Below are 8,787 nucleotides of genomic sequence, written 5' to 3'. Positions count from 1 at the left end.
GTCAGTGATCCATTTCTCTGCCTTCTGTTGCAGTACCCCGCGTATATTGTGTAGAGATATTACTTTGATTTCCCCCCCAAAAGTGATCTTCTGTGCTTCTTCCACTAACAAGGCAGCAGCTACCACTACCTGCAAACAGTTTGGCCAACCCCGGCTAACCGGATCCAATAATTTAGACAAATAGGCCACAGGTTTTTTTACTCCCTGCCCATTCTTGGGCCAGCACTCCGTATGCCGTGCCTTCTGCGCTGTTCACAAAAAAAAAAACCAAAACGGCCTCCTTAAATCTGGTAAGCTTAACACTGGGGGGGGCGTACTAGTTCCTCCTTTAACTTGTTCAGTCATTCCTCATCTTCCCGAGTCCATTTCAGCAACCCGTCTCTAGTCAGTTTTTCATAGAGAAATTTAACCTTTCCACTGTAATCTTCTATCCACTGTCTACAGTATCCGGTCAACCCTAACAGTTGCCATACCTGCCTTTTAGTTCGCGGGGACGCTAAAGCCAATATTCCACTGACTCTGTCTGGGTCTAACTTCTTCGTCCCCTTACTTAACTGGTGACCCAGGTACTTTACCTCTTGCTCCACAAATTGTAATTTTGGCTCCACAATTTGTAATTTTGCCCCTCCTTTTTCTTTTAAAGGGTACAGATTAACTTGATTCTCTGAGCCAATCCAAAGGCTCGCATATTCGCTCTCCTCTAAACAAAAAGGTTCCTTTGCATTTACATAAACGTTTAAGGCTTGGCAAACCCAGTCTTCAAACGACCCAAATATGGGCCAATAATTTACCTACCTCCCCAAACTTCAACACAATAATGAATCATTTTTACTTTATCCTTTCCCCGCCTAGAAGGGGAATCACTCCAATTCTTAATCATTAACCCCAGTGGGCTATCTGGGGGAATAGGGGGCAACCTAGCACTAGGCATTACCCCACCCATGGGACCAGAAGGCTTACTCTTCTTCTGTCCCATCTTCCAGAGCGCCTTTCACACACACACGCAGCCGCTTCCCCCTGGTCGTGGCCCAGTCCCTCGCGGGATGTGGGAACCGCACTACTGAGGGGTCCGCACTCACTTCGTCCTCAATTGGACGTCTCACACAGACGCACTCCGGGATCACCAACCCCCAACCAAACGGATCACCGGCCTATACTTACCCACCCCGTGGGTCTTCGTTCGGCCTTCGTGCACAAAGATTACCTAGGGGTTTTGCTGGCTTTATTTGCTTGCTGCCCGAAATTTAGGGTTTGTCGGTAGAGGGCCCGAACGGGAATAGTCCCGGCGAAGGCTGCCGAAATCGGCGGGGCGCCCCCTTCGATAGGCTTCCCGATCGACGTACCTTTATCTGAGTCATGGCACCAAATTTGTTATAAATTACTCTTTAGCCAGAAAGAATTTATAGTAAGTCGATTAGTTTATTAAGTGATCAGCAAGCAAAACAGCGCTGGGCGGCCGGGGAGTCCGTGCTCCTCCAAACGGCGCGCACCCTCCCCCTTTCGCAGTCCCCTTTTATCATCAGGTTCTTCCGGGGTTACGTGGCCCCTTTCTAGTACTGCGGCTGCGTCGATTGTTGCTAGGGGGATTGTTGCTAGGGGGTCGTCTCTGTCCCTCTGGTGGTCGCGCGGATGAAGGCAGTAGTCTTCCTCTGCTTAGTTTGCAGCGTTTCTCCTCCTTATTTGGTCATGTTAGTTTTTCTTAAGATAGGGCAGTGGGTTATCGGGTTGGCAATTGTACTGTTTACACAAAGTTCTCTCAACCGTATATCCGAGACATCAACAGGCAGGATGTCTCAAGGTTTTTACCGCCGCTTGAGCAACTCCTTTTGTTCCCTTCTTAATATAGCCATGAAAAATAATGGACAAACATTTCTTATACATCACAAATTGTGTATTTTCCTGACCCCGTAAGCTTGGCTGGTATGTAACCATCACAAACTCTTTATATTAAAGAAGGCCATTTAAAAATAGCCTTCAGTCATCTTAGTCGTCTTTTCCATGTCTCTTGTGTAAAAACTTCTCTAAAGATTGCTTTCCCAAGAGAAGAAACAGCACTGTTTATGGAATAAGTTTCTAGTAATAGAATTGTCACAGCTACAAAACCTAGAATCAAGGCTTCAAAGCTAAGAACAATCTTTGATGTTACATTACTTGTTTCATTAACTATAGTCAGGATTAAATCTAGTCAGTTGGCAGAAGAAAAATGGATAAATAATGGGTATGTAAAGATGTCAGGCCCTGATGCTCTTGATCCTCTTCCCCCATGCAGAAGATCTAGTCAAAATGGATTACAGGAAAGCCCAGTTGCTTGTCCTGTTCTTCTTGGAATAGGATCCAAAGTGGCAATGGATATGCATGTTCCTGCACTACTGTTTCTTTTAATTTGCAACACTAAAAGGTGAAACAAAGCTGACACTGATTTTTGTGTGTTAACAGTATCTAGCTATTTGCTCATCTAAAGCTACAGTAAGGTATTGTTTAAAAACAAGTATGCCTCATGAATTAATTGAGCTTATAAGCAATGTGTACCTGAGGTTGCAAATTCCATATGATTTTCAAACTTATATTTGCTTTAAAGTCTTGCTTATTTGCCTCTTCATTTTGAAGTAAAATTCCAAGAGCAACTATTGTGGCACCAAGCATAGACTATCGAACTTGAGTTGTCAGCAGTTGCAGTTTTATCTTTGGATGACAGGGTGGGTGCTGTCCATCAGTTCTTATTTAATCCTTGAGAGGAGTTGTCTAGGTACTTGGTCACCTTTGGGCAAGGAGTAACTAGGCAGGGAAACTGGAGGATCTTGAGCAAGGAAGGTGGAGTAGAGGCACTTCAAGTTTCAGAGCTGTGTTCTGGAGCAGGGAATCCCAGGCTCCTCAGGGTTGTTTCTTATGCTCCAAAGTCCTCAGATACACAAGACAGTTTGACAGGGAGTAGTATTGTAGCTAAGCTTAGGTTGTCTAGATTCATGAATTCCTTTGAAACAAAATTAATGCATAATGAATTTGGAAACACTTCAGAAGTCCTGTCTCTTTGTGTTGCTTGTCCTTGAAGAGTTGATCTGTAGGATTCACAGAGTGAAAATGAGGGGGGAAAAAATAGGTGTTTAACCTATTGAGGTATATGTGTGGGGGACATTCAACATAGACTCCCCAGGGCTTTAACAGCTGGGTGTTTGTACTTTTCCCTGTGAAATCACTGATGGAGGCTGTGGTTAAAAGGATGGGAAAAAAAAGCCTCAGGCAGGAGAGGCAGGCTTTTAGAGAGGCAGACTATTCAGGAGAAAAGCAGGACTCTGTCCTGCTGAAGCCCTGAGAAGAGCAAAATGTATCTTGCCATAAAACAGCAGGCAGTGTCAAGATTTGAGAGCTGCTAGCAATTTGAGTAAGCCCATGCAGAGAAAGATTACACTATTAGAGATGTTAGCTCGGGTACAGGTTCTAGTGAAGTTTCTTACAGACCTGAGCCAAGCTGTGTACCTGCAGATTTAATTGTGTTGTGTGCCTGTATTGTGCTTGCTTGCTTGCTTGGTTCCAGAGTTAATAAAGGCAGGTGAAGCTCAGGCTGGGCTTTGCTGCCAGTGTAGTAGGGTAAGGGCTCCACAGAATTTCACTACCCAGACTGATGCCTAAGAGTGGAGAAAGGACTTGAGAATTAGTTGCAATAGCTTTTGGTAAGCAGTCTGTTGCATAGCAAACAGCATTGCCTTTAGTAGAAGAGGATCTAAAACCACTAGATTTGTAGTGGGGAACAAACCAGTTTTTCATGAGGACTGTGGGGAGCACTGCCATGCATTCGAGGAGTGAAGCAGCCTCAGAAGTGCGGGAGGACCACAGAGCACTGTGGCAGGCTGAGAGCAGAGGAGGCTGGGCCTGAGGGCTGTGGTTGCTCTGCAAAGTGTCCGCCCTCCAGACTGGATGTACCTAACAGGATCCAAATCTGCAAAAAAAGGTGCACGTACAACACTGAGGTGTACGTCCATAGCCAACATAAGCTTTATCTCCTCTTTTTGTAGTTGAGCCTTGGAAATGAGCCTTGGTCAATTAGTACATTCAACAGTCAATTAGTACACTAATTGACTATTATGTCCAACTGCATGGCTAATGATAGCTAAAGACAGATGGCAATGGATTAACTGATGTTTTTGATTGTTGTTCAGACACTGGCTTGAGAAGCACCAGTCTGCTTGCAGAGGCTGCTGGTAGCGTAAATTTGCTAGGATCTTGACAAAAAAGTTTAATGAATTAGCTAGGTATTGAAATGCATTTGTATTTCTTTAATATTAGTCCTAATCATTGAAAAACAGCTAGGCTCTGTGACAAGAGGGGGACTCGATTGTTCTTGTGCACACCAAGACAGATAAGCTGCACTTTTGCTACCCTGAGCCAACGACCTGTCATGTTTTTGACAAAATGCTGTACTCTAGTGAACTTCTGCTCATTATAATACCAAAACACACCTCCATCCCAAAAGCTACCCGCCTCCAAGGTGCGACCACCCCTCACTGACCATGTGCTCTGAATTTCTCAGAGTCTATACCTTTAAATGAAGGCGAGAAAACTTTTCACCAATCACAACTAAGATATGCTTGACTAGAGTCTCTCAAGCTCCACCTAAAAGATAGAAAATAATATTAATTGGCCTAAGAGAGAGGGAGATACCATCATGAGGGGAGATTCTGTGCCCCGGAGTCGATCACCTCAGTGAGAGTACTTTCAAATAAGTGTTTAAACGCTTTTCAAAGTGTTTAAACTTTCAAATAAGTGTTTAAACTCATGTAGAAATTATTGGTCCCCATTACCCAATGCTGCAATGGCAGAGCCAGGTAAAACCCACATCTTCCTGCCTTCCAGCCTCAGGCTTACTTCACCGAGCCGCAATATTTCTTGACAGGGTACTGCCACTGGCAGCCCATAGCTGTGAGGCTGGGAAACTTTGAAGTGGCTTGTGTATGTCAAAAGATGTATCTCATGGTGTGCCCCCCTTCCTTTAGCTTGTGGAATTGGTTGGGGTTTCACCCTTTCAGCCCCATAAGGGTGGCTCTCTTGTCCCTAGTTAACGATTAGTGGTGGAGGTGCTGTGACCAGGTTGTAACTCAAGCTGAGGCTGGCTTTCTGACCAGCTGAAATCAAAGTATCTTCTTCAAAGATGCAAAATACTGAGAAACAGGTGCTGATATTTATGGAAGTAGTTATGTATCAATTGACAGACTTTTTGCTATTAATAGTCTTGGAGTTTGCAGATGTGACACTGGTTTGTGCTCTTCTTGCTCTTTGTTAAGGGTAAAGCTAGTTTGCACAAGGACAGAGGACCCTCGCTGACCTCGATTCCTGGTGTAAGACAAGCTCATTTGACCTCAGGCATCAACCCCAGCACGTTTCCAGAGCAAGCTGATAAGTCTGCACACTTTTCACCCACCTGCTCTGTGAGGTGATAATGACCAGGGGCACATGCTGCTTCACCTGTTGCTTCTAAGAGTCAGCAAAGAACTTTGAATCAGCACCTTGGCTTTAATGTTATATTGAAGCTATAAATGTTATATTCCTTTCAAAATTACTGCCTTAAAAAAGAAAAGGGGGGGGGGGTGAGGAGAGGTACCTGTGTTAATGACAATATTTTAATGCAAAATATCAAGAAAGCCTTTGAACAGTGCGAGATGATAGTTTTAGTCCAATCTACACAAAGGACGTCACAAAATTTTGTTACCTTTGCACTTAAAAAAAAAAAAAAAGCCAGGCACATGAGAGTTGAAATGTTACATGAAAAGTGCTCATTACATGAGACTGTTGAATAAAAGTAAAGCAGACAAGTCAGTCCCTTGGTCATCTTTCCAGCCAGGCAGTCTCCCTGAGCTTATGTCACCCCACGTATCGCCAGTTATTTCAAAATTAGATTTTTCTGACAAGTCTTCTGCAGGATATTTCTCACTTTGAATTTTCTTTTCCCACAAACCATGAAGTTGTAGCAACAGGACTGTCTTGTCTTCTGAAAATTCTGTGCTCTGCCATCATTTCTCTCTCCATCCTCATCGTCTTGCAATCTGGGGAAGCAGCCTTCTGACTGGGGACACTGAGAGGTGTCACTGTCCCCTGTATTGCACTCTTAAGACGGTTTGTGCAGAACCCTAGGTCTGAGAGCCTAGGATAGCTAGAATCTGGAAAAGTCCCACAAGACCATGTCTTGAAGACATCTGATGCTGGGTGCAGGTAAGACCTTGTGATCTTAGGTAGGTTTCAAGCTTGATCTGAATGATTTTATTGTGAGCGTAGAGTTTGTTAGAGCATCTTGTGATTCCCTAGCAAGATGATCCTGACTTCCTGTGGGCAAGGTTTCCATTATGCTAAACTTAATCCTGCAGTTGATGTCCCAGCCAACCACCATGGTCAAGTGGTGTCTATCCCTCTTGGGCACACCGTCTTTGTTCTTCACAGGAGGTTTCATATATAAGCTTTGCTGCTTCAGGTGTTCCCAGATGGAGCTGCACTCTCTTTACTCTCCTGCCAGACTTTCCCACAGCAACCTGGTCACCATCTGTGCTGTGGCAAGACTTGCTTGGTGGTTGGGAAGGAAAGCCTGTCTCCTCCCAGGTTGGTGTTAGCAAACACCATCTCTTCTGGTTGGAGCAGCTCATGTAGGCAACTTCACTACTCTTGGTATACTCCTGGTAGACACAGAAATTTGACATTCATGCCCTAAAGCACAGGGCTGTTTTTAAAAGGCGTTCATGCAAAGCTTTCTGGTCTGTCAACCACTGTTTGCTATATCAAAAAGATTACCTTTTCCTCTGTCAGACAGTCCCAATTACCCTGTGGGTTTGGGGTAAAGACAACAGGATTTGCTTGTCTCAGCAGCTCTCCTCCTGCTTGTCCTTGTACGCTCTAGGAGATGAATTGAGTGGAGTTTTGCTTTTTCCCCCAGGTAGGAGATTTATTTTGAAATTATTTTGAGGACGTGATGTGGGGGTTAACCCAATGTAAACGAACCGAGCCTGCCTATTTCCCATGTGGCCAAGGAACACTGAAGCTTCTGCTTTTAAGTAGCTGTGTGTACACATCAGATGCTTCAGGTTGCATGGCTGAACTCTCTTGGAGTTGCTCTCTTTGGCTTCACTATTTCTCTGGGAAGCACCCAAAGAAGACAGGATGAGGCTCTGACAGTTCTGGTCACTCAAGCAGGTTAGAGGCAATTTTCATAACACTCTGGTTAAAATCTGTTGAGGCCCCCAAAATCTCTGGGCTGTTCCCTGACCTCCTGAGACAGATTTGCCCACTCGATTCTTCCTGCTGCTCCTCACACCTGGGCTGTCCTATAGATCTCCTTGCTCACCAACTCATCTACTGTACTAAGAGGTCAGACACAGTGGAAAAAGGTCTCCTTGGAGTAGCTAATCGAAGCTTTCGCTCTGTTACTGATTCTGAGTATTTGGGGATACACAGACTCCTGGGCTTCCCTGGGTATCCCCTTGGCTCTGTTAAGGTGTGTTTATCCCCATGCTTGCAGGTGAGTTGGGCATCTGTTTCCTACATCTGCTTGCCTCCTCATGGCTGATACAGCATTTAGAGGGAAGAGTATTCCTTCAGAGCATACCCGTGTTTCTATCATCTGGTCCGATTCAGCCAGATTAGTCTTATTTCTGTCCCCAAGCCTCATACCTGGGAGGCTCCCCCCCCCCTCATATCAGGCAAGCTCTCCCATTTAAAGGGCTTTCTACCAGGTCGTTAGGAACTGTTGCTAGAAGATAAGAACTTAGCAATTTTGCCAGCCCCCTATTGCCATGCTCAGCTGCCAGGTCATCTCCTCCGAGCCGAAGAAGCTGAGGTGCTGCCTTCTCTCACATGCACTGTGCAGCACCGAGTCATCTTCCACACCTCCAGGCAGTGCCCCGTCCCTGAAGCCCCGAGGGCTGATGCAGCAGTTCTGGGGGGGCTGTCGGTGCGAAGGGCTGGCCCTCTGCCCTTTGAATTAATGGGGGTAGGGAAATGGTTTAGAATAGGTGGGGATTGTTGCTGGAAGGTAAGAGTCAGTGTGGGTGAGAAGCAACTGTAGGCAGGGAACGTGTGTGCTGGGCGGCCTGTCCCACCTGCTGGAGCTGTATTTCTGTGTCGGGGGGGAAAATGAAAGAAGTGGGATCAGCCTCCATCCACCCATGGATGCATGTGGCAGCTCTGGTGCTGGCCTGGGCTCTGCAATGTCCCTGGTGAGCTACACATTGTCTTTTGCAAAGGAGATGCAGTTTGCAACACAGTCCTGTGCAAGGCAGGAAATGCTCCAGCAGTGCACAGCTAGCGTGTAAATCTATAAAACATTATAAAGCACAGCATTTACTCACATAACATGAGGCAGTTCCACCCAATGGTAATGGGGGGAAGGAAATAGTTTGTGAAAATGCTTTCAAAATACTGAAGGACACCTCACACCAAGAAATGATGCACCCCAAAAAGAACCTTCTATAATAGGGATCTGGGTCATGTTTGGTTATTTTATTGTATGACCGACTGTTCTTGGTATTTAAATCACATTTAATGGGGAGAAAAACTAGTGGTAGCCCCAAACCATGAAAATTCAGAATTTCTTTTTCAAAAGAAAGCATACAGCAGAACTTGAAATGAAAAAGCTAATGTAACCTATCTTCTGCAGCCCATTTGTACTGAAACTTTATAAACACAAAAGAAAATATTCCTAAGTAAGCTAATACTCATTGAAGGAGAAAGACTTTCTGTCATCCACTCTGGTATGGTTTGAACCATGCTATATTTCAGGCTGTCAGGAAGGTAATGAGAGTTTTATGTCAA

The sequence above is a fragment of the Anser anser genome, assembly GCF_964211835.1.
Source record: "Anser anser genome assembly, contig: SUPER_W_unloc_7, whole genome shotgun sequence".
Taxonomy (NCBI): Eukaryota; Metazoa; Chordata; class Aves; order Anseriformes; family Anatidae; genus Anser; species Anser anser.
This window is presented reverse-complemented; position numbering follows the sequence as displayed.